The sequence below is a fragment of the Oenanthe melanoleuca genome, chromosome Z (genome assembly GCF_029582105.1).
Source record: "Oenanthe melanoleuca isolate GR-GAL-2019-014 chromosome Z, OMel1.0, whole genome shotgun sequence".
In the NCBI taxonomy this organism is placed as follows: Eukaryota; Metazoa; Chordata; class Aves; order Passeriformes; family Muscicapidae; genus Oenanthe; species Oenanthe melanoleuca.
In genome coordinates this window covers 46,687,680-46,714,921 of record NC_079362.1, presented here as the reverse complement: position 1 = coordinate 46,714,921, position 27,242 = coordinate 46,687,680, and the positions used below count along the sequence as shown (strand labels likewise).

At 38.5% G+C, this 27,242-nt stretch overlaps 1 pseudogene; it reads right to left on the bottom strand.

The window, feature by feature from the left end:
* Positions 1–13,621: 13,621 nt before the first annotated feature.
* Positions 13,622–26,945, bottom strand: LOC130265479 (uncharacterized; annotated as a pseudogene).
* Between the last annotated feature and the right edge of the window lie 297 nt (positions 26,946–27,242).

Sequence of the window (27,242 nt, the reverse complement as noted above, 5' to 3'; positions counted from 1 at the left end):
TTGCTGAGCAGATGAGAAAACAGGGGTCCTGCCAAGGTGCTAGCATTTGTACAAAGACACCAACTGAATTCTTGCAACTTCTGTGAGGAAGCCCATGTGACATTTGCTGGCGTTTTGCTGCCTGCAGAGAACATGATGTGTTCGTAAGCAGGAGGAACTTTTGCCCTAAGATTAACTGATGTTCACTCACTTAGGTGGAAATTTCTTCCAGGAAACCAAGACCCCGTCTTTTGAGGTAGGCAAGCAGAGATGAAGGAAGGGAAAGTGTGAATAAGGAAGGTAAAACCCACTATGTACCCACGGTGACAGAAGAAGGATGTTTTCCTGAGGAGTTTGCTTCAGCCTGTGAAGATACTAGGGGTTGAAAGCATGACCAAGCTCAGAAAAATTCAACAAGGGCAACATTTCATAACATCCTTTTTACGTTAATGTGTATGATACAATAAATTCTATATTTTTCTTGAAAGATTTTTTTTTTTTTAAATTTATCCTAATAGCATGTGTCTTCAAGGTTTGAAAGCCATTTCCATGCTTTTGGAGTGGCTGTTTTCAAAGAAAAGTTACAAGAAAATATACTGAAAATCTGTGCCTATTCAGGGTTCCACCTGCACTTGAAACTACCCATTGCCCTTAAGTTTCCCAAGTAAAATTTTAGCTTCTTCTCTGAGCTGACACCTTGCCTATACTATTGACCTGTAGAAGCAGTACCAATAACAGTGTCACACAGAAATGAGAACCTTACTCCATTGTTAAGGCTGATCTTTGTTACTCATACTGTAAAGCCTAGTCTTTTCTAAAATGATAGTTGAGATACAAATAATATGTATTTCAAGGAGACCAGTAAAATTAATCCTATTTACAAAAATATGTGGGTGCTCCCATGGAAAAGCAAATGCTAAAATATTATGGGGTGAGTGTCTTTCTTCCTCATTACACTTATGGGCTATAGTTCCATTTTGTCAAAAGGACAAAAATTACCTTAAAGCTAAGGAACTTTGTTAACCTACTTAATTAGACCAACAGCATCTGTTTCCTGCATCTCCAAAGAGAGCTAGAAAGGAGCCAAGAAAAAAGAGCTCTAGTTGTGATCATCACAGTGACAGCAAGTTTGTAAGGTCTGGTGCAAGGTTATGTTATGCCTCATGAAAATTCTTACATGCTTTTCACATGATTGATTTTCTGTAAAAAATGAGAAAGCATGATTTGAAGTGATTCATACATTAACTTGGACCCTAAGTTTATTTAATCCAAACAAGCTTTTTAACCTGGACCTTTATTTAGCACCAGCATGCTGAAAGTTCTCCATGCCTGACTAAACTGTTCTGAATGTTGTAATATGGTAAGAAATTTACATCTTGAACTTACAGAGAAGGTTGTCTAGAATACAGTATCTTTTCATCTCAGAAAGTGACAATCTTAATAAGAAGTACATTCCATTGTCAATATTTTATCTTGTTTAATATAAAATCAATATTTAACATTAGCTAATTACTCCTAGTGATAAGTTACAACTGCACTCCTTATTTGGCTTATAAACAAAAGAAAACGCAAGACAAAGCAGCTTTTTACTAATATAACTTTTATCCAATTCTCCCCCTCCCTGAAGTAAAAAAATCCTTTAGATTGTTCATATGAATATCTGGAGACTTTTAGGAAAGAAATCAAGTTAAATAATTATAATAGCAATTGCTTAAAGGCACGTAAAGCCTGTCATCCCATGAGTTAACACAAGTCTGTCATTTATGAATACACATACTTTTATTGTTATGCAGTGACCATTAGGGTATCTGCAATCCTTCCTGTTTTTATAGCTGAGCTTAAAATAATTAATGTTGCTTTAAATCTATGAAAAGTCACATGTATTCCTAGCTTATATCTGTGATATAGGCACATATTATTATTCCAAAGTTAAAAGAGAGAAAATATGTGTTGACAAAAAAAAAAAATCTCCTTAAATAAATTATGAACTAGGAATGAAGAAAAATATTTTATTTTAAATATCAAATGGAAAGATCTTACAAATGAAGACAAAAATATTTCCTCTAGTTTCCAGTGTCTTATTTCATTCTGCTAAACAGCATTAATAGGATGCCCTTTACTGGTCACCATTAGAAGCAATTACAACAAGGAAGCAAAAGAACACTGCCAAATGAAAAACTTGTCACTTTCATATAATGAGATACTATTTTATTTTTAATTTGTGCTACAATCTCCAGCCAAGATGGAAATTAAATTGTGCTAGGAATATAAAAGCATGAGGAATACACAGTCACTGCCCTAGATAGAAAACACAGCAGCCTAAACAGAGAAGTCAGACAAAGAGAGAGAGAGAGAAAACCTGCATACTCAGATGCTTCTTCCTGTGTATTTTCTCCCTAACCTCTTCCCCGCCCATTTCTTTTTAAATAGAAGCTGGATTGATGTTGACAATATGCCTTTGAAATGCAGCAAGCAGTGTGATGAAACAGTGAACTACTCAAGAGTGTGAACTGAAAGAAAGACAGCATTGCCACTTACCATAGCAATAAGCAGTCAGTGTCACAGCAAAATAATATTTCTTCACTTACATGCAGCATTTTTTTTATTTGGTTATATGAAAATAAGGATGCACATATGTTCCAAGGCTAAGAGCACAGACTTCAGATACTGTAGCAAAAAAGATGGTCCTTCTGCCTCAAGGACTTCTCTCTCCTGTACATACAATTTTACCTCTACATGCTGCTTTCTTCCCTTATGTTTAAGTCCAATCACCCCTTAAATTAATTGTACTCCTTGTTTCTCTTTTCTTTTTTTTTTTTTTTTTTTTGCTTTCCTATATGGGTTAGTTGAAAGCTGATATACCCACAAAGTATCTTGCTGATAGCATCTCCTTCATTATAGAAATTTTAACAGTCTCCATTACATATGTTTTGAGGAAGGGCTGAGAATATTGATCTCTCCATCCCATTGGTGAGTTGTTAATCACAGGAATAGTCCTGTACTCATGACTGAGTACCTGCTAATGGAAATAAAGTATTTACTATCTGTCTCTGTAAAAGTAGAATTATTGTAGATTACTAGGAATCCATGGAAGCAGAGAAGTTCATAAATCTTACAAAGATATTTTGCAAAATATTTATAACTGTAGTAGTTTTCAATTAGCATACTTTGTGTGGCACTCTGGCCTGGAGCTACAGGAAGGTTAAATACTTCTCACAATTGTGTAAATCTAGTGTAGCTGTCACTGAATTCTGAACAAAATCAACATAAAGCAGAGCAAAAGAAGGCCAAGTTGTTACTAATGCACCCTATCAAATTATCCTGTTTAATTCACATGCATTGTATATATTTGTCGTGAAAAAAATTATGCAAAGGATATGTGTGTCTTTTGTAACACATTACAGGGTAACATTACAGGGCTGAGCTCTTAGAATTATTCTGGTGATTTAGATCATGGTAAACACACTCTCAAAAATATCAAACTTGAATCACATAGGGCGCCTGGCTGGACTGATGGAACGTGTTTTATGCCTTTACAAAAGCTAGGGAATTTTAATCAATCACTGGGAAAAGCAAATAGATCAAGTGAGTACCTTCCCATTAGCTCTGCAATGCTTGACAGAAATAGGACAGCAGAGAACAGTTTTTCCTGGTGCACACAGGGTTCTGTTTATGTCATCTGAATTTTATTCTGCACTGCTTATGCACTGTTGCCTGGAGGAACCCTGCAGTCTTGAGGTAAATACAGTAACATAAAGCTTTATCACTGAACGTATTCCTGCCAGTCTATTATCAAGATAATGGTTTCCTTTTCTGGAATTGGAGTAGAGTTCTATCCCCATACTACTACAAAATTAACAAAATAAGTAAAGAATAAGCAATGTGACTGTTGAATCCACCCAATGTAAAGTCATAGAGTCACAGACTATCTCAGTTTGGAAGGGGGCTATGAAGATCATAAAGCTCAACTCCTGTTCCTTGTAGGACCACCTATAATTAAACCATATGACCAGGAGCATCATATAGACACTGCTTGGACTCTGACAAGCTTGGTGCTGTGACCCTGGGATCCTGGAAAGCCTGTTTCAGTGATCTGACCACCCTTCTTGTGGAGATATTTTCGTATTGTCCAAAATGAACACCCTGCAGAAGCTTCATTCCATTTCCTCAAGCATTACTGCTAGTCACCAGAGAGAGGAGACATTTCTTTCTGCAGGGCTGCTCCCCAGCCTCTCATTCCCTAATTTTTACATATCACTAGGATTACCCTGTCCCAGGCAGAGAATCTGGCACTGGCTCTTCTGTAAGTCCTGCAGTTGATGACTGCTCAGCTCTCTAGTCTATCCACAACTCTCCACCCTCAAGAGCGGGTGCCTCCTAATTTAGTGTATCTTTTCAAAACTATTGAAATTAAATTATAGTAACAGCAAATTAGAAAGTTATTTCTGTATTCATATTCACTTTACCTATCTCATTAGCAGTCCTATGCCATTTATAACCTGTTGGCAAACTGAATAAATGCCTACCAAACTGTGTTGAATACATGCAATATAGTTCCTTGCTAGGAAAAGCAAACAATTAAAAAATTTACAGATCTGTTTGAAGCAGCACTAAATTCCCCTTATCGTGAATGTTTACATTTTCATATAGTTGTGTATGTCCTTTGTGCTATTTTTATGGGTTTTTTCTAGATTTCTGTTCTTAATCCTATTTTCCATCACTTCTGGTCTTTTAATTTAGGGTACAGAAATATTAATATTGCAAATGTAGTAGCTGGATGTCACTGGCCTGTGTAAGAATGGTTGTGGAAGAAGGTTTGGTTGATCTGAGTCAACTTATTTCTTAGGTCACCTAGACAGTTGTGGGTTTTTGTGCTAGGCTCATACCAGAGATGTGCAGAACCTCTGAATTGTTTATTTTATTCTGGAGAGTAGCAAAATGTCAGCAAATTCTGAGATCCACACATACATTTTCAGAAGTATGATAAAGAAATTGCTGAGAAATTACAGATCTCCTTGACTCTTCCATAAATCATATAATGAACCCAATTCCATTCTTCCATAATAGCTTATTCTGTCCTTTCTATGGTGCATTTTTAGCTCTCACCACCTTTTGTCTCTATCTTTGGCAGCCTTCAATCTCCATGAATCATTCATTCACTTTGGCTAAACTTGTTTATGGTTTACTGTCCTAATTTGGAAATTATATCCTGTTTTATCCTTTTAACTGGGTGTGAGCAGCTGTTGTAGAGAAAGTTCAGAGTGATTTTTTTTTATTACAAAATGTTCCCAAGGGATACAGAGTATGTCCAGTGAGAGTGATGATCTGCTGAGCTCAACCGTGTAGTCATTCACTGTTATTCTGCTCAAAGAAAAAAAAAAAAAAGTTGGCTTTTTAGCTGATTTTTAATTTTTAATTTTTATTTTGAAAGATGCCAGTGCCAGTGCAGTTTTTGCTCTGTTATTAAGGTGGCTTGTATCAGGTCCAACAGTTCTTCTCTCCAAATAATTTGAAAAATATGTGACTGTAATGAGAAGAGTGTAAAGAAAGCTGTGTTTCATTTCACTATACGTGACAAAGTAAAAAATAGTTTATGTTTTTTGTGTGTGATGTGACTATAAAGAAGAAAAAGAAAGCCTTAGCAAATTCCCAGAGAATACTTGAATTTTCCTCATGGGTTCTTCAGCATGGCATAATTCAATAATTCAATAACCACATATTCATTAAGGACATTTTTAGTTCTAAAATTCTTGTAAATATTTCCCTTTGCCTTCCTGAGCCTGTGCTTTAATATCACATCCTGTACAGCATTGAAGCAGGGCCTGTTTTGAATATTAGGAGCCAAAATTTTCCTTGAAAATTATAACTAGATAAACTGCAAACTTTCCTCCATAATTTTTCCTTTTGATCAATAGTAATTGTTAAAAGGGTAAGGGACATAACCCAAAGATTCAATTGCCTAAATGTTAACAAATCAAACAAAAAAAAGCTCCAGAAAACAAAGCAAATTTCCCCAGCTAAAAGAAACCCAAAATCAAACAAAAAGACCCAATGAGCCAAAACACACCCCTGAAAAGTCTTATTACCCAAATATATTTTTGTTATGCTTTCAGTGATGGCTAATCCATTTTTCTAGAGCAATTCACAAGTGGCTTGTTACTGCTGTCTTCAATGGAGGGTGACTGTCACTCTTATCTTCCACAGTGACATATAGCCAGCCCACAGTTTTGCAAAAAGCTAATATTCATTGTCAAGATAATGTGCCACACCTTTTTCTGGTTAAGTCTGTTTGTTTGTTTGTTTTTTGTTTGTTTTTCTGCATTTTCTTTCACAGGTAACATTAGAAGGGGGTTTTAGGCTTGTGGAATTTGCCTTCTATTAATGTACGTATATTTTAGCAATTTGTACTCAAGAAAACTATGAGATATACTATGCTTGAATTATTATATTTATTCAAGAAATAAAAAGCTCTCCAGACAGGGACAAATTTGAAAAATTGACAGTCTGTGCTACTTAAGTATTAGTGGCAGTCACTTAGAGATAAATGTTTAGTAAAATATGCACTGACACAAGGAGCTAAGAGAAACAAGGGAGCTCAAGAAACAGAACATTTTCCTTTTATCTGCACATTAAAGTATAAGGAGGACACAAATTTTCATATACAGAGAAGCTAGACAAGAAATGTTTCACGTTTACTAAGAAAGAGACTTGCATTCTTGTATTTCAAATCTAGTCTATGTTTCCCTTTCAGTATTATTTCTTGCATTTCAGGGAAATGCAACTATGACAACTAAGAATCCCGTTGCCATAAATACTATTCATAGGTAAACATTACCTGTTCTGATCCATGTATAGAATCAGGAAAGAATTTTTTTTTCTTGATGAGTTTAGGATGTAAATGAACAGAGAAGTCAAATAATGGGGACAATAAAAGCATTGTCTGCATTTTACAGTCAGTAAACCAGAGCAGAAAGATTTGCTGACGTTTATCTACTCTGCATGCAGATGCTACTTCCTTTGACATGGGGATTCAGAGTGAAAAAATCTCACAGTAATGTAAAAAAGCTTGTTTCCCAACATACAGCCAGGACTTGAAACAGAGCAACCATTTAGTTGACTAGGCTTCTATTGAATGTTTAATAATGAGGATTTTGTAAGAGAGATGCCCTCTAAAACAAAACAGGAACAAAGACTACGGAATTTTCTTCATACACTCTTTCTAACAGCCATCAAAGAGCCGTGATTCAAACCCTGCCAGTCATGGCTGCACTTGAACTAATGACTTAGCAGTGAAAAGGCTCTACAGTCTATTACTAATCTCCTGATTCATCTGGGCTTTCAACCCTTTTTTTAAAGCTATATTTACTGGGATCAGAACTGTTGCCCTTCTTAGAATAGATTTTATGCTGCAGCTCACAGTCCAGAGTTCAAGAGTCTTCCATTTAAAAAAGAATAAGTCATAGTGTCTCTGTACAGTCACTTTCTGATAGCAGGGCAAAAAACTTGCCCATCCTAATAACAAGATATAATTAAAAATGTCTTTCTCCCATGTTAGGCATCTCACCTTCTTAAATGATTGCATAAAGATGAATGCCTTCTATTTTATCTTATGTCTTTCTTTTTCACATTAATTTATCTTCAGAGAAAATAGAAAAGTGTAAGAAAATTATTTTAAAAAAAGCAGCAAAACTAAATTAAACCAACTATTTTTATGCTGCCTTATTAGCTGCTGAAACAAATGAAAAACCTGTATTATGAGAAAAATAATTTAAATGAATTCATTATGCTTACTTAGGTCAATAAATTATAATTATTGGATAACACCCATTTTAGAATGTTAGTGACCATTTCACAGGACATACACAATGCATTTTTCCATTGCCTGTGTTCTGCAGTTTAGAACTATTATTTATTCTCTTGAAGTATTTGACATTGAGAATCAATGTTAAGTCCAGATTTTAAGTATCTTCTCATATCATGATTTTCCTGTCTGTTTTGAAGGTTATGCTGTGCTTTTTCAAGTGGATAGATATGTACCAGCACATTTCTGATTTCTGCTGCTGAAATTCAGCACTGAACCTGGAGTGGAACAGAGCACAGACGCAGGGGTCACTTGGGTATCTTCAGACATATTTTCTGTAGTAGAGAAGCAGTGAACAGAACCAGTTTTGCTGCACTGTGCTTCACACAGCCCATGACAGATGTAGACTGTAGTGCTGATGCAGAAAGATGAATGAATTCTAGTCCCTAATAGTTATAATAGAGACTATGCTGTCATGCTGAAAATTCCATGCAGAGGAAAAATAACATTGCCTACTCACTTGGCATGATCCTGCTCCTGCATCTAGACGTATCAAATTCATTCTAGCATGAAGTATACTGTAGTCTTAGCTCAGATAACAGCAGTTTTGTATCATACCAACATGCTGTAGTTTGATTTTTATGATCTTTTCCATGGTCATAACTGATATCTATCCTTACATAAGTTTGACAGACACCTAGAAAAAAGCTGCACAGTTGCTAAGTGCTATCACAGCACTCTTCTCTTCTCTTCTCTTCTCTTCTCTTCTCTTCTCTTCTCTTCTCTTCTCTTCTCTTCTCTTCTCTTCTCTTCTCTTCTCTTCTCTTCTCTTCTCTTCTCTTCTCTTCTCTTCTCTTCTCTTCTCTTCTCTTCTCTTCTCTTCTCTTCTCTCTCTTCTCTCTACAAATATATTGTGCTGGAGCACTGCTTCTTATAAGGTTGGAGAAAAGTTGCTAAAATCCAGAGAAAAAAGATTTGTTTGCATTTGTGTTTCCCAGTGTTTTTTAGCAACAGAGGTACTTGCTGTATTTTAGATTGCCATTTGCACTATGCAAGTATTTCCTGGGCATATGTGAGGTTTCTTTTTGTGTCTGGGGAGGTACCCCAGGTACATGTATTCTTTTGTGTAGGACTCTTCTTCAGTTTTCTGTGGGAGATTATGCCTGTTCTTCATGTTCAACAATGAAAGAGGAACAGGAGAATATTCGGAACACTTCATTCACTTATATCTTCACCGCTGATGTGTCATTCTGAGCCTTAATGGATCCTATGTTCCATCTTGGTAAAATGGATAAGATTTAAAGCCCTTTTAAATCCTGCTCAGAGCTTCTTTGTTCAGATGGAAAGGAATAATAGATAAATAACAGCTAGAATTAACTATGCAGTAAAGATATACTGTCTAGGAAAATCTGCAGAAAGTGAGTTATTGTTTTGATTGAACCTCTTAGTGGTTTAAAAAATGTGTTTTCTAAAAATATCTGTTGGTATAAGCAAAGATTACTGTGTCTTTTTTTTTCCTGACTTATTTTCAGTCTCAGGATATTTTAGCCATTTATAAAGCAGGTTACATCTCTAAGTTTTATGTATGAACACCTATTCAGCTGGAAAAAAAAAATTTGTTTGCAACCACAATTCTTCCAAGAGTCACAGCATAAATTCCAGTGCATGAACGTTACCATGTCAGGAATACTTCAGTGACTCTGAAGTAGTTAGAATTTTCTTAGAGAGTCATTGTTCCTAGGAAATTCAATGGAACAGGAAGACGAAAAAGTAAACTCTGGTACAGTCTAATATTTTTCAAATCTTCTGGTAATAAAGCTATGAAACTAAATTTCTGTGGAATCATATTTTTAAGAATTTTGTATTCATAGACTGAATGATGGCTTGTGTTTCTTCAAAGATGGTTGCCACCAGGAGAACTGCCCTCATGTTTTAAGAGATCTGTACTTGAAAAACCATTTAGATGTAAAGAAATTCCCAGAAGACTTTTAAAAGACTGAATGCTATCCTAACAAATCATATCACAGTATTAAACTCTTCTGAGGCCTCAACATCAGGATGAACTGCATGAACACAGCATGATATACAAAAGCCATTTGGAAAGAAAGCCTACAATAGAATATTTCTAGGAATATTTAGAGCAGGCAGTCTACAGATACGTAATTAGATGGAGACAAGGAGTCATAAATGTATGCAGCCACACACACATCCACTACACCTCTTTGTTTCAAGTTACAGTTCAAACATTCTGAACTTATTTATTCACACAATTATTTTTAGCCTAACCTTGGAATACAATCATAAAAGAGGTATGGGCAGGTATAATTTACTGAGTCAGTCCTCAAGGTGTCTGGGAAAACAGAAGCCTCATTCCAGGTAGCTTCTTCCTAAATTCTCCTGGTCCTTAGAGCAGCCTAACTTCATGCAGATGGTTTTAGGTCACAGTTTAAGGTTGATTTTATAAAATTTCTTTTGTATTTTGTGCACCTACAACTTTATGATAGCCATAAGTGACACAAATTATTTTGATGGAAAGCTTTGTTTGTACTTTGCTTGTTGGATTAAACTGTGTCCCAGCATATTGAACGATATTCATACTTCCATTTCTCTTTAAACTCCACCAGGTTCCTTAAGAGTTTGATTAAATTAGTAAGACATTCATTAGCATAATATAAATTATATGTTTTGATTATTTAAATACATTTGTATGCTTTTCCTCACCAGCAGAATGACTTTTATGCTGCGTAGCATTTTTGGTGATTTGTCAGCTAAACTTCGGAAAATAAATCTTTACACAAGTTCAGGACAGGCCTACAGGTCTTCTTCAAAATGTTCTAATAATGCAAGCAGCAGTGAATGAAAAAGGACAAGAAAGAAAGCACATTGTTCTGTCCCAAATACCCAAGGAGATTCTTTCTAATAAAATCGTTTATTTTGCTTGAAGACTTGAAACTGTAACTAGACAAGAGTGCACTGTAGAACAAAGATTCAAGTATTTAAAGGTGGCATGCCCAATTTTATGACACACTTCTGATGATTCACACAGTGTGAAGGAACACAAGAAGCAGCCAATCCTTTAGGGAGAGACTAATTTCTGTCTTGAATTCTGACAAAATTGGATTTGTCGTTCTTTTCATCACTTTCTTTAGCCATACTAAAATTTTAAAAGCAACAAACAGACCCTTAGCAATAAAAAATAGGAATCTTCTCATGATATCTTTTCTTAAACTACCTCCAAAACTACCCCTAAAAGCACTTCTGTCATTTTTGGAATATTGTGTACTTCTAGCAGAAATCCTGATGATTTCCCTGGATGAATGGGGCATCCAATGGTTATCTGTTGTACTCTGAAGTTAGGAGAAACTTATATTTTGCTTTAATGACTATATAATTTTTTACCTTTTTTTTTTTTTTTTTTTTTTTAATTCTATCCAGCTTTTCTGAAAAATCTCAAGTGCATATTATTCTTAATGAGTCAACATACAGAACTCTAAGAAACAAACTGTATCTACTACACTGCACCAGAGCAATGGGTTGTTTAAACATTACACATAATGCACAGCCAAGAAGGGCACATATTGGCCAAATAGGCAGTGTATGCTAAAGAGGAATGAAGGAATGTTTGTTTTTCCAAATGAGAAAATATTTAATTTTGTGTAAATATTTCCATTTTATCTTAATATTGAAACTCATCCCCTGGAATTACCCTTGCCTGATTTGTGCTATCATTATGATTAGACAGTGCAGCAGGTTTAACACCTGGTTTAAGTTTAGCAGGTTCAACAAGCACTGAGATCTTTCTTACTACAACATTCCTGTGCAGCAAGGTGGCCACTCATGCTGTTGTCTTCTCAATTATAACAAAATTTCAGGATTCATCTTCCTGAATTAGCATTGCAAGAAACTCATTATAAAACAAATATATAGCCCAGTCTTTGCTTGCTTTGGGCTATTTTTTTAATTGTTGTTGCCCTTATTGTTTTGTTGTTAGATTGTTGCATAGTTTTGTGTTTGTTTGGTTTGGTTTGCTTTTGTTGCTCTTTTTTTTTTTTTTTTTTTTTTTTTTTTTCCTTGTGCAATTGGAACATATTGTTAAAAGTGAGAAAGACTCTAAACATAAGTGGAGAAATGCATACTCTTCCCAGGACAAAAAAGAATTTAAGAATTTTACCTGAACATTGATGATATTACCAACTAGCATTGCACCGATAAAGTTTCTATTATGAAATTTCAGAAATAACTCTGTTTAAAGGAACGAAAAATGGCCTTTTATTTTTTCTGTCTGAAGATTCACTACAACAAATCTGTATCCACCCAGAGTTGACCCTAGAGGTTCTGAAACCAGAGTTTAGTGGAACTGCAGCTTATGTTGCACAGATTGTAAGAATTATGGTAAAAATTGTTTTCTTCCTACAAAATGTATTGTTACTCAGTATTTTATTATTTGAGAAACTTGAAGACTTCTACTCTCAAAGACTTCTTCTCTCAAAGACTTCTTTCATTGTCCCTGTCAGTACTTCTTGAGGCTAAAGCATTAGTTATTCTCACTGATCACATGCTCTTTCTTATTCATTTCTCTCTTCTGCCTCTGATTACTCTCTTCAAGTGCAATGTCAGACCTGGAAAAAAAAAAAATCCATCCAATGCCTTACAAAAACTTATAATGTTGTTTTAGGTATTAGAAGCTGTTCTTTCTTTCTTTCTCTCTCTCTCTCTCTCTCTCTCTCTCTCTCTCTCTCTTTTCTTTTTTTTTAAACCTATTTTTCCCCATATGCTCTTTATAGTTGAATAAACTTTAAAATGTTTTGCTTAAACTCAGTGTCATCCAGGAACTGGGAGTGGGGGAGAAGGGGAGAGGTGGACATGGCCTCTAAGAGACTTCATAAAAAATTAAAAAAAGCCCTCTCAAATTCAAGTGTTTCAAATGTTATAATAGTATTCATAGTAGATCCATTAATGTTATCCAAACATAAATGTAAATTATTTGCCTAGGCAGCATCTCTTCAAATAAACCTAGAATCTGTGTATCAGATAATGGCAGCATGGGAAATTAGAAGTATTTAAACTACTTTTTTTTCAGCCAAGGATATTGCACTGAATGAAAAGGAATTTTCATCATGTTTTTAAGCAAAGAAAAAAATTCATAGAGTTCATAGAGTATAATGTGGCTGATAATTATTTAATCTTTATACCAGAAGTTTTCTAAATTTTCATCTCTGTGGCTGGATTCTATTCAGAAAACTATTCAGCAAATGTTATTGTTTTTAAATAAGTTCTAGCATGTTCATAAAAGAAATGAAAGAGTGTTGCATCAATGGCTTCCAGCTATGAAACAACCTGTTGCTTTATCTGAGAAATGCTATTGGGGTTCATTGAATTAATTTACTTTACTCCAGAGGACCACTCACTTGTATGACAACATTGAGAGATTCCAGGCTGCTGACTCATTCATACAATATTCTATTATTTCACTTGATCTTACAGCAATATTTGTGGGAAATTCAGCACTACAATAAAACAGAGCCTCTCCAGCAATGTTCACTGATGCTCATAGTCTTCTGACTTTTCTGTTTTCCAGAGCACTGTATATGTTGTCTCCCTGGTCACCCATATTCTCTTGGGGAAATCAAGTATCTTTACATAATGGAGCAAGAACAATGTAATTTCTTCCACACGGGGGAACTGGAATATGATGCAGTGGTCAGGTACAGGTGAATCCCAGCCAGTTTGCTTTAAGACAGTCTTGGGGTGACACAGAAAGAAGAATCACAGAATTTACTATGTAGGAAAAGACTTTTGAGATCATCAAGTTGAAGCTATGACCTAACATCATTTCTTCAACTAAATCATAGCACTGAGTGCCATGTCCAGGCTTTTCTCTTAAACACCACCAGGGACAGTGACTCCATCACCTCCCTGGGCAGCCCATTCCAATGCCCAGTCACTCTTTAAGTGAAGAATTTTTTCCTAATGTCTAGCCTAAACTTCCCCTGGTGCAGCTTGAGACTGTGTCCCCTCATTCTGTCTCTACTTGCCTGGAGAAGAAGAGACCAGCCCACACCTGCCTACACTCACCTTTTAAGCAGCTGTAGAGAGTGAAAAGTTCTCCCCTGAGCCTCGTTTTCTCCAGGCTAAACAACCCCCTTTCCTTAAGCTGCTCTTCATAGGGCCTGTGCTTTAGACCACTCACCAGCCTTGTTGCCCCTCTCTGGATGCTTTAAAGCAACTCAATGTCCCTCCTAAACTGAGGGGACAGAACTGGACACAGCACTCGAGGTGTGACCTCACTGTGCTGAGTACAGGGGAGGAATGACCTCCCTGCTCCTGCTGGCCACACTGTTCCTGACACAGGCCAGGAGAGAAGAACTGTACTGTTGTACAGGACTGCACTTGCTTCATATTGTTAATTCATTCATCAACTTTATCTGTGGCACAAACCTACATGTATAAAATAAAAAACGTGCGTATAAAATAAAATGTTCTTCCCTTCCCTTCCCTTCCCTTCCCTTCCCTTCCCTTCCCTTCCCTTCCCTTCCCTTCCCTTCCCTGAAACTTCCCTTCCCTGAAACTTCCCTGAAACTTCCCTGAAACTTCCCTGAAACTTCCCTTCCCTGAAACTTCCCTGAAACTTCCCTGAAACTTCCCTGAAACTTCCCTTCCCTGAAACTTCCCTTCCCTGAAACTTAACTTCCCTGAAACTTCCCTGAAACTTCCCTGAAACTTCCCTGAAACTTCCCTGAAACTTCCCTTCCCTGAAACTTCCCTTCCCTGAAACTTCCCTTCCCTTCCCTTCCCTGAAACTTCCCTTCCCTTCCCTTCCCTTCCCTGAAACTTCCCTTCCCTTCCCTTCCCTGAAACTTCCCTTCCCTTCCCTGAAACTTCCCTTCCCTTCCCTTCCCTTCCCTTCCCTTCCCTTCCCTTCCCTTCCCTTCCCTGAAACTTCCCTGAAACTTCCCTGAAACTTCCCTGAAACTTCCCTGAAACTTCCCTGAAACTTCCCTTCCCTGAAACTTCCCTTCCCTGAAACTTCCCTTCCCTGAAACTTCCCTTCCCTGAAACTTCCCTTCCCTGAAACTTCCCTTCCCTGAAACTTCCCTTCCCTGAAACTTCCCTTCCCTTCCCTGAAACTTCCCTTCCCTTCCCTGAAACTTCCCTTCCCTTCCCTGAAACTTCCCTGAAACTTCCCTTCCCTTCCCTTCCCTTCCCTTCACTTCCCTTCCCTTCCCTTCCCTTCCCTTCCCTTCCCTTCCCTTCCCTTCCCTTCCCTTCCCTTCCCTTCCCTTCCCTTCCCTTCCCTTCCCTTCCCTTCCCTTCCCTTCCCTTCCCTTCCCTTCCCTTCCCGAAACTTCCCGAAACTTCCCCGAAACTTCCCTTCCCGAAACTTCCCTTCCCTTCCCTTCCCTTCCCGAAACTTCCCTTCCCGAAACTTCCCTTCCCGAAACTTCCCTTCCCTTCCCTTCCCTTCCCTGAAACTTCCCTTCCCTGAAACTTCCCTTCCCGAAACTTCCCTGAAACTTCCCTTCCCTTCCCGAAACTTCCCTGAAACTTCCCTGAAACTTCCCTGAAACTTCCCTTCCCTGAAACTTCTCTTCCCTTTTTCTGTGCCCCTTGAGGAGGCATTTTTCCTTTCCCTAAAAAATACCATGTCAGTCTCCTGGCTTTAAAGTTTTACCATAAAATCAGCTTTAACCACTCAGCTGGTGTTCTTGCTTCTGCGGGCTGTGTGTCTTAACAATTTCCAGCATCCTTCTGTTCACAAACTACCTCCTGAAAGCTAAGAGAAATGAGCAAGAAATGAATAAAAGAAAAGGAAATAAGTTTACAGTGATGGAAAATAGTAATGGCATAGATTATGACTGTGGAAACAGTGCGCTGCTAGAAATATAAGTGTTTTCAAAGTTTTTATCCTGCAGTCAAGTAAATGGGAGAACAAATGGCACCAAGAAATGGCATTACATAACTGAAGCTTAGAAACATAAAGACCTATAAAATAGCCTGTAATTTAGAGTTTCTATGAGGATTTAATTAGGCAATGAAGTAAAAAATATAGATATGCACAACTTAAATACAACTGAAAACAAAAAAACCCCAAACCTAGAGTAAAACAAATGAAAAAAATCCCACCACAAAAAACCCCAAAACTAAAAAGGGATTGAGTCACACTAATATAAAGTCCTAAATATGTTTAAATTTTCAGAAAAATACATTTGTATACACAGATACACACACATGTACAGAAATATGTTTGTACATAAGTGTATAGAGATATATGTATGCTGTCTGTCTGTATGAATATTAGAGTAGAGAGTTGACAGTGGCTAGATGCCAGTTACCCCCACCAGAGCAGCTACATTAAGCCTGTCCATAGATGGACAGGAGAGAGGAAATGTAAAAAGGGGTTCATTGAGATAAGGATAGAGAGAGATCACTCACCAAATACTGTCACAGAATCAAATTAGAGAAATTAATTGAATTTATTACAAGCAAAAGCAGGGTGGGATAATGAGAAATAAAATAAGACCTTGAAAAGAACATCCTCCAGCCCCTCCCTCCTCCCCAGCTCTCTCTCCTGCCCTGCAGTGGTGCAGGGAGACAGGGAAAGGGGCTATGGTCATTTCATCACTTCTCCCACTGCTCAAGGGAAAGGAGTCCTTCCCTTGCTCCCAGAGGGGATCCTTCCATGGCACACAGTTCTCCACAACCTTTTCCAATGTGAGTCCATCCCACAGGCAACAGTTCTCCCCCAGCTGTTCCAGGATGAGTTACTCTTCCATGAGGTGTGTGTGTCCTCCCCTGTGTCCTTCAGGCACAGCCTGCCCCAGTGTGGGTCCCCAGTGGGGTCACAAGTCCTACCAGGAAACTGCTCCAGCGTGGGCTCCTCTCTCCCCAGGTGTGCAGGTCCCTGCCAGGAGCCTGCTCCAGCATGGGCCTGCCAGGACCCATGGCCATGCTGCTCCCAGGCATCACCTGCTCCAGCGTGGGTCCCCTGCACGGGCTGCACGTGGATCTCTGCATCCCTGTGGATCTCTGCATCCCTGAGGATCTCTGCCTTCCTGAGGATCTCTGCCTTCCTGAGGATCTCTGCATCCCTGAGGATCTCTGCCTCCCTGTGGGTCTCTGCATCCCTGTGGGTCTCTGCATCCCTGTGGGTCTCTGCATCCCTGAGGATCTCTGCATCCCTGTGGGTCTCTGCATCCCTGTGGGTCTCTGCATCCCTGTGGATCTTCATCCCTGTGGGTCTCCTTGGGCTGCAGGGGCACAGCTGCCTCACCATGGGCTGCACCACAGACTGCAGGGGAGTCTCAGCTCTGGCTCAGCCTGGAGCACCTCTGATCCCTCCTTCTGCACTGCCCTTGGTGTCTGCAGAGTTGTTCCTCTCACCTGTTCTCACTCTTTTATATCTATGCAATTACATCTGCATAACAACTTTTTTTTTCCTTAAATATTATCACAGAAGCATTTCCATCATCAATGTTGTGTTCCTTCTTGGCCTGAAGCACATCTGTCTTGGATCTGGCTGGCAATAACTCTCCTGAACATGGAGGAATCTTCTGGCAACTTCTCCCAGAAGCCAACCCTGTAAGACCCTGCTATAAAATCTGGCTGTGCAAACAATACAGCATGGCTCTGAATTCATCTGTAAGCAGAAAGCAAAAAATTTCAGAAGGGTAATAACAACTTTCAATGTATGTGTTAGGGTGTGTGTTTAAAATTTGCATCTATGGGGAAATACAATAGAACACATCACAATGATATCACAAATGATGAAAAATACACATTTTTATCTGGTATATTATACAATTTAATCTTGATTACTATTGCCAATATAATCAATGCATACCAGTTTCAAGTGACATATAGAGGGACAGCTTTGGTATAATGAAACGAATTTTGATAAGCAGAGCCACAGCAGGTCTGTTCCCATGCAGTGCAACTTCATTAAAGTATCCATGCAGGAAGCAAAAACATAACATTCAGGCAGTGAAATGGAGAGATTGTTCATTCCAAGATAAGATTTTTGTACTTCAATTTGTCCATTTCTCCCTAGACGTCATAATAACCTTGAGGAATCAACCACATCATGTTGTCAAAGTCCATTTCTGTTGTCTTAACACACCTGTGAAATGTTGGATTCCTAGCAAGATTGTGGTACTTTCAGAATTTTATCAAAATTGGCTAATTGTACTGAAATTGTGGTACTATAAAAAACATAAAAATATTGATCAGCTTCAATAATAATTGTACTTAAACTATAATATATGTACTATTAAGAAAAGTCTACTCAGACAACAACCAATTAACCAAAACTCTATCATTAGAAAATGGGAAACACTCAAGTTTTTATGGATTTTTATGCATGTGTTCTGAGACTGGTATTTGGTAAATTCTTCTGTGAGGGCAGTTCTGGTAACTTTATTCTGATATTGGGGGGTACTCAGAGGTTGTCACTGGGATTTCTGATTTATCTCTTCTGGAGCAGGGCAGTTTTGATATTTCCTTGAAAAGATAAAAAATATTATGTAGTCTTTTGCATTTGCAGACCTTCAAGCACTTGACAAAGAGCATGATCTTCTTTACTTTCCCTTTCCCATCTAGGCAAAAAAAGAACAAAACCTGGACTAGAACTTTTTCTCCCAAGCCCTTCATGTCTGCTGGTGTCCGTGGCATTGACATAGCGAAAATTTGAGTAAATTTCTGAGCAATCATAATAATTTTTCCTATTCTTCATTCTTCCATAGGAAATGGCATCCTACCACAGCCTCTTGATTTCTGCAGAAAATCTTTAGTGTCATCCACAAATGTTAGTTTTTTGTTGTTTGACCCATTTCAAGTTGGAAAGAGAACAAAAGAGCAAACAAAGTTCTGCACCTGTTAGAGTGTCCAATAATCAAGAGCATTCCATCAGATGGCTTTGTGAATACTGCTGTGAAGGAGAATTAAGAAGACAAATAATCAGCCACAAAACTAAAATCCTGTCTTGTTTCTAAAACTTCTCTTTGAAGGCAAAAGCAATCAACCTGTGAGAAAGAATCCCTCCAAATAAGGTAAAAACTAACCTGTGTTTTGGTTATTTCTTTAATGCTTTTAAGTTTAGAGGACTGATAGCTCTAAATATTAAGGGTACTTGGCATTTTTCTATTTTGTTATGCAGTCTGCACATATCAGTCATTTGTCTGGGGGTAACTCTGATTTTGATTTATACAGTGCTGACAGAACAAAATTACTTACCTAATTTTTCTTCTCCTCCATGTTTTTCATTACTAAGCACACTTTTCTCAACTGGAGTTCAACCTATATATTACTCAGGAGTATAGATTATTTCCCAAGCTTAGGTAGGAATTTTGCATTTATCTTTTTACTGTTGTGGCATAGTAGTTGAGAGTATGCTCTCAGCAAGGCAAAAGAAGTAGGACACGGTGAGTACATGGATGATAATGATTAGATTTATTGCAAATAGAATATCTAAATATTGTCAATGCAGTGCCTAAATAACACCTCTATTAAAATGGCTTGTGACTATGACTAATTCATAGTCCCAAACTGCAGTGAGATTGCTTTCTAAGCTTCTCAGAGGAGTCTAGGTGGGGCTAGGCCCACTTAGTCTCAGATTTAGCCAACAGTCTGTGTCTAAAGAGTTTGGCTAGAAAAATACACATTTGCCGTCTTTGGCCTTGCAAAATTCACAATTATCGAGCAACAAAGTCCCTGTGTAGTTACTTTAGGACTCTGTCTACATATTTGACTGGATCTTAGTGCCTTTTATTGAAACAACCAAGAGTGAAAAAGACATCCCTGCTGAGGGGTGGGAAATCCACCCAGAAGCTGCTTGCAGTACTGAGACATCAGTTTGCCCAGCTGGTCAGATATGCAGCAGCATTTTATAACCTTATGCAAGCACCAAAGTCAATTGCAAATATCTCTGTTCCCTCATCACTGAAATTAAAATACAGTTGTTGAGCATACAGGCAGCTCCTCCTGCAAAACCCACTTGGTTTTCTTGTCCTAGGATGAACCAGATTGCACCATCACAGAGAGCAGAAAGGGAAATGGAGTGTGTGGGGGTCTGTGGAGGTGTGTGTAAGACACACATGAAGACCCAAATATTTTTCTCTGTTGTCAACATTAAGTTACTTGATATTATTACCCATGATTTTGGATGCTGACATCTATTAATAGCTAGATGACAGTCTTAATCATATTGTTTCATTTTAGGTAGGTACACAAGGAAAAACAGCTTGGACCCAATTGTCCTTGTGGTTCCCTTCCAACTCAAGATATCCTATCTTTCTATGATTATATGATAAACCAATATTTAAGCTGCTAAATCAGAAATTCAGTTGCCTTTATAGGTCTCCTACACATACATATTTAATGAGATTCTTTAGCTGTAACACCCTTTGCGCCAGAGGACTGTGATCTTCAATGTTTAAGGCAGAGGATATTCACTATGAAGCCTCTGCTTATATATTTTTCTGGTTTTATTATTTAGCCCTATGCCTGTGTTATTGAACATTATTCTGACTATGTTCTAAAAGGCAGAATTATTCATATGTTTTTTGTCTGTGCCAGAAGTTCAACATAAGCAGTGATTAGATTTTTTAAAGCATTCTTCTGAGAAGAAGATCTGGCTGTCGGCATAAGGAGTCTAAAAGGCTATTTAGGACACAAAGAAATATGTGTTGTTTGTTTGTTTGTTTTTATTCTACACTCTTCTCTCTCCTCCTCACTTGCAATTTTGAAGTATCAGTCTGTGGGAGCTGGCCCTTTGCAAGTTCTTACAATGCAGCAATTGTGAGCTTAGCAGCCTTCAGTGTAGGAGTAATAAAGAACTGCATTTTCTTACAATGTCAAGGTACAGTGGCAAGGTTTGGAGTACAAGGAAGGAAACTATACATTTAGGAAAATGTGAATAATGAAGAGATAGGACCGATCAAATTTCTTATTCAATGTGAAATCTTTTAAAGCAGGGAGTAGACAGATTTTCTTATTTTAACACTTGCATTTAGTTTATTCAGGATATTCTATTCTTTAATCTGAGTGTTAACATATATCATTAACCACATATTACAGAGAAAGCCTAGAGGAATAAAAATCTCAAATTTAAAAGTGAATTAAATCTCTTATCTACAACATTGGATGAGACTTTTTCATAATTTTTAGATCTGTGTAAAACCGGCTTTTCTGCTGATCTTTGCAATTTGTTTATACAAGACTCATATATTTCAAATTTTAAATACTAGAAGGTCACAATAAGTGGGAACTAGAAAATATAGCATTCAAGTTCAATGAGAGATATCAAACAGCAATATTATAGTAAGGGGGCCATTAAAATGATTAACAGCAGTATTATTACAATATGTAATATTAGTTGAAACTCATACTGTCTATCTGGTGTATTCTTCATTAGTACATTAACTTAATATTTTGGAAATTTTTGGTCACTTGAGATAGGGACCAGATGCTTCAAAAAAAAAAGTCTAATCTAGTCCCAAAATAGCTTTGATGTTCCAGGAGAAAAAAAATCCTTTAACAGGAGTATATCTGAAGAGTGATCTATTTTATAAGTAGAGCAGGCATTTTTATGGAGCTACCAGTGGTAATCAACTGTGTCAAATTTGAACTAAGACTAAGCTGCAGTTATTGAGACACAAGCTTCTGAACAGTAACACTACGTGGACCTCACAGCCTTATCACAGAGTGAGTTGTGTCACCTTATAATGTGATATAGATGATTCTTGATTGAGTAGAAGCATGTAATTCAATTGAAGAGTTCTGCTGACACAAGAGCAGCCTTCAGGTGATTTATGAATGAGGGTAGAGCACTTCATTGAATTACAATCTTGGTATTCAGCTAGAAAGGGTTTTCAATATACATCATTATCGTCATCCTGCAGTGAAGAGGGGAGAGAAATTTAGGCAAGTGAAGAAAACAGATTATAAAATTTTTGAATTAAAAACACGTGCAAGGAAATTGTTTCAACTCTGATTTTTAAAACAAAGTTTATAATATTTGTATCTATGTAGAAGCCTGAAATTTGGAATCTTTGGACATAATTTTATGTTTCCCAAAAACAAAACATGTCTTATGACTGCTTCATTATAGGTATCATAATTAACTGAGAAGTATTTTCCATTCAAAAAAGCAATTAATCCAAGTTTTCCTTAGCAACTGTAATTTAAGACTTCTAATGCAATAAACTAATTCTTCCCTGAAGATTCACTGGCTGAATAAAGAGGCAACTGTTCCCATGGAGGATACTGTTAGTGTTTGGAAAAAAAGCAATCATAGTGAAATAAAATTTTCCTTTTCCAGTGCAACTTGTTTTCAGCAGACATGTATTCATGGAGCTGGTACACAGAAGCAAGTGAAGGCTCTGAGTCTGCATCTCATTTCCCCTGTGCAGGGTTCAAGGCCTCTGAGTCCCAGCCCAGATTTCCTCACAAATGAAGTCCTGTGAAACTGTCCATGCTGTGAGCCCATGATCCTGCCACACTATAAATCAGAACACATCCAACATTCCAGAGAACCCAAGAAGTCAGAGTGTCCCTTGGGTTTAAATCAGTGCTAGCCATGGAGAGCTGATGTGGTACTGACATCCTGTAACCCCTTCTGAAACTTCCCTAGAACATAGCAGTGATTTAGCCCTGAATTATTCAGTTGTACACAACTATCACTAAATATTTGATATATTCAATTATCGATGTGGCTCACCAAGTTCTGCTCATGTATTATGAATACCATGCAAGAACATGAACAGGTAATAACAGAGTCATTTTTGAATAGGCAAGGAGCAACAAGTAGAGGTAGTACTGCTCACCTCACAGAGAAGCAGTCAGATACATTGTCCCTCACTGGGGTGCTCTGTGAGAAAGTTCAGACTTAAAGAGAAACAAGTTAGGACTCTTGCTGCAAGCAGGTGTGCAAAACAAGTTGCCCTATTTCTCTTTCTGAGGCACAAATCCTTCTCAGATTCATTCAGCATCAAGGGCATGGATTTTCTTCTAGCACATATAATACCAAGTAATTCTGCTGCCACAAGGGTGGTGCAGGAACAAATGAATATCAATTTGCAAAGGGGAAGTTTAGCTTAATTCCCACGTGTTGTCTAATTGCATGTTATCAAGAGAGTTTTGGTTCTTTTTTCATCTACAACAGTTCACAATTTTGTGGTGGTGGCATGTGACAATGAGCAGGTGAGGGCACAGTCTTGATAACCATTATTAGTGTAAATTTCATCATGAATACCATATTAACTCCATGTCTTATCTCAGCATTAAATCAAACAGGTTGCATTATGACCTGCTCTGTCTGTCAAGGCAGAACACATTGCATAGAAGACCTGAGATTAAAATCAGGAAAACAGTACCACAGGAACAAAAGGAAATTTGCTTTTACAGATTCAGGGCCTGCTGTCACTATTTGTGTAATATGAGGCTTTATGACATGGACAGGGTTCAGCTGACATTAGGACAGCACTGAGAGAAACAGAAAAAGGAAATGATAAACAAGAAAAATTATGGATATCAGGGGGTAAACCACCATGAGACAAAATCTGAAGAAAATATAATACTAGACTTCTTGTTTAAAAAAAAATATATTTTTATAAACTATCAGTGGTAGACCAGCAAGATCTGATCATCAGCTATATAAAGCAGACTGATTTTTACCACTGGGTCTCTGATGTAGCAAAGACACAGAGAGTATTTCCTTAGTGTGTTAAAGTACTCATCATTCAGTAACAACTTTGGCCATTGGCACACATGTGAGATATTACCTCAAGCCAAAATTACAGCTAACAAATGATTTGAGACATCACCAGAAAAAACTCTTAAAAGATTAAAAAGTTTTCTTCATTATTTGAGATTATGTTTATATATACTGTACGTAGAATCATGGAATTGAAAATAACAGGACAAAAGATCCTTCCCCCATGTATTGATATATATTGATATATATAAATAATTTTGGCTGGGGTAGATTTAATTTTCTTCACAGTGGCTGGTATGGGGCTGTACTTTGGATTTGTGCTGAACATGGAGCAGATAATATAGAGATGTTTTTGTTATTGGTGAGCAGGTGTTGCATGCAGGCAAGGCCTTTTCCACTTTCTGTACTGCCAGGCTGGTGGGGAACTGGGGGTCTGTGGGAGGTTGGGAGGGGGCACAGACGAGACAAGTGACCCAAACTGGCCAAAGGGATATTCCAGACCTTACAACATCCTGATCAGTATAAAAGGTGGGGGGAAGAAGCAGGAACAGGGGGAAAATTTAGTGTGATGGTGCTTGTCTTCCCCAGTGACCATTACAAATGATGGAGCCCTGCTCTCCTGGAGATGGCTGAGCACCTGCCAGCTCACTGGAAGTGGTGAATGAATCCCTTGATTTGTTTTGCTTCTGTGCATGGCTTTTGATTCCAGTATCAAACTCCCTTTATCTCAAACCTCTCATAAAGAGAGATATTTTTTAATCCCACCTGTGTACCTGTTTAGTGTTATCTTTCAAGTCAATGCAGAGGCAAAATACAATTCCAAGGATGTCCTCTCTGACATATTAGAGTTTTGTCCATCATAGCTCCAATCTGCTCTGCCAACAGAAAAATAAATGGCTTACAAGCATTCGAGCCTAGAAGAGTTTGGAGTTGGTTTTTTGGAGATTTGTTGTTATAGTTTGATTTTTTTGGGGGGATTTTTTTTTCCAGTAGATGCAGAGTGAGGAAACCTGCCAGCATACAATTCAAAAATGTTATTGAATTTTTAAAGCTCTTTAATCAAACTGATCAGTTTGGATATAGTCAATCAGATTTACCATGTGGAACTGGAGAGAGATCGAGAAGTCAGCAAAAACCTGTTTTAATTTGAGCCCACAGTGGATAATTAGAGTGATGTGCATTTCATCTTATATACATTACATGTGAGTAAATATCTAATCCCATCTTTCTAACCTTGTTAAACTCAGTACTATAAAATAAAATGAAGGAGCTGGTAATTGCATTTTCAAAAGTATACCTAGAGGCCACAGACTCATATGGATTTCTTAATTTCTTGTTCTTAACAATAAAATGGGAGATGGAGCTTTAAAGCCCAGCAGGGCTGCTGTAGTTTAAGGAAGGAAATGAATTCTGAGAGCAGTGAGCTAATAAGATGCCACTTTTCCAATTCTCTTTCCAGTGTTCTTTACAAAAGGGGATATTCTGAGAAGCTCTCTGAATAATGAGGAATGAATATTCTAAAGAACACAACCAAAACAACTAAACCTGTGAAACAGATTCTGTGAAACTATCCTCCTGCAGTACTTACCTCTGCCCTATTAGACACCATAAATGGTGCTCTAAGGACAAAGATGCCATCTTTTTTGTTGTCTGAGAGGTTTGTTTTTTACAGACAAAAACCTTAAGATGAAGCTCTTAACAAAAACAGAGCTCTTAACACTAGTATCTCCTTCCTCCACATTGCCTCTTTAACTCTTGTGTAATCCTGCTGCTAAATCCCCTTGTTTCCATTGCAAAAGGTTCCAGTTTGGTAGAGCAGCATATCACCCTGTCTTGGGGTGTTTTATGGTGATTAGTCTATACCCTGATCATCTGCTCTATGCCCAGAAGTGGTTGATGTAGCTTTAAGGTGTGTCTAGAGGGAGCCTTGGAGCTCTTTGGCAGGCTTTTTTAAAAGTCTCACCCCCAGGCATCCAGGTGCCACATTAACTTGTTTTTTCTTTTTGCATAGCTAGCTTTTGTTAGCTTAATCAAGAAGGTTTTTTCCATTCCCTGGCGTTGGAGAGGGTGCAGCAGCAATCCTTCAGCAGCATTTTTCAATGTCAATGGGACAGTTTGGTTTTGGTCCAAGATCAGAGAGAATGACCAGTAGGAGAAGGATCAGCTGTAAAGGTGAGGGGCTGCTCTGTTTTGACACCAGACCTGGGAAAAGCTGAGCCAGAGAAAGCCCCAGTGCTTCATGGGCTGTGAAGAGGGGACCAACATCAGAGATTCACTGGGTTCCATCTGCTGTGTGAACCTTTTGGGTTTTTTTCCTCTTGAGGCATTTTTTTCTCTCCACCATGCTGCTGGCCATTGAGGTTTTTTTTTCTTTCCCTGGCATTTCAGGTGATTTTTGCTTCAATGAGAGGGACTAAACTCTGATTCTTCAATAGATAGCATTTATTTACCCTTTTTTTCCCCCGTGCTGTGTGGCCACTTGCTTTGTCAATAAACAGCTCTTTTTCCACTGTCGTTATTAGTACTCATTTCTTTATTTGAGAGGAAACACTCATTCCTGGGTGTTTTTCTCCTAAACTTGTCTCTAAACCAAGACACACCCTCTCATGGTGTAGAAGGTAGAATCACTGCTAATGAATGCTGATTCTGATAACTTGCTGGTCATGTGAATGAGCAGAATTTAAGGAATGTAGCAGAGAACCTTGCTTTGCTTCTTGCTTTATTGAAGTTGTACTGGATATTTTTATAGCAGGAAGACTACAGGGGTGGATTCTGGGAGAACTTGCCAGAAGATTCCTCCATGTCTGGGAGACTAAAACCCTGGTGGCTCCAAGACCCACTCCTGCCCAAGGCTAGACCTAGTGGCTATGATGGTGGAAGTGCCCCATCATACATACAAACAGAGAAAAAAAATGCTGTTATGCAGATGTAATTGCATAGATATAAAAGAGTGAGAACAAGTGAGAGGAACAACTCTGCAGACACCAAGGGCAGTGCAGAAGGAGGGATCAGAGGTGCTCCAGGCTGAGCCAGAGCCGAGACTCCTCTGCAGTCTGTGGTGCAGCCCATGGTGAGGCAGCTGTGCCCCTGCAGCCCAAGGAGACCCACAGGGATGCAGAGATCCTCAGGGATACAAAGACCCACAGGGATGCAGAGATCCTCAGGGATGCAGAGACCCACAGGGATGCAGAGATCCACAGGGATGCAGAGATCCTCAGGGATGCAGAGACCCATAGGGATGCAGAGACCCTCAGGGATGCAGAGACCCACAGGGATGCAGAGATCCACAGGAATGCAGAGATCCTCAGGGATGCAGAGACCCACAGGGATGCAGAGATCCTCAGGGATGCAGAGACCCACAGGGATGCAGAGATCCACGTGCAGCCCGTGCAGGAGACCCACGCTGGAGCAGGTGATGCCTGGGAGCAGCATGGCCATGGGTCCTGGCAGGTCCATGCTGGAGCAGGCTCCTGGCAGGGACCTGCACACCTGGGGAGAGAGGAGCCCACGCTGGAGCAGTTTCCTGGTAGGACTTGTCCCACTGGGGACCCACACTGGGGCAGGCTGTGCCTGAAGGACACAGGGGAGGACACACACACCTCATGGAAGAGTAACCCATCCTGGAACAGCTGGGGGAGAACTGTTGCCTGTGGGATGGACTCACATTGGAAAAGGTTGTGGAGAACTGTGTGCCATGGAAGGATCCCCTCTGGGAGCAAGGGAAGGACTCCTTTCCCTTAGCAGTGGGAGAAG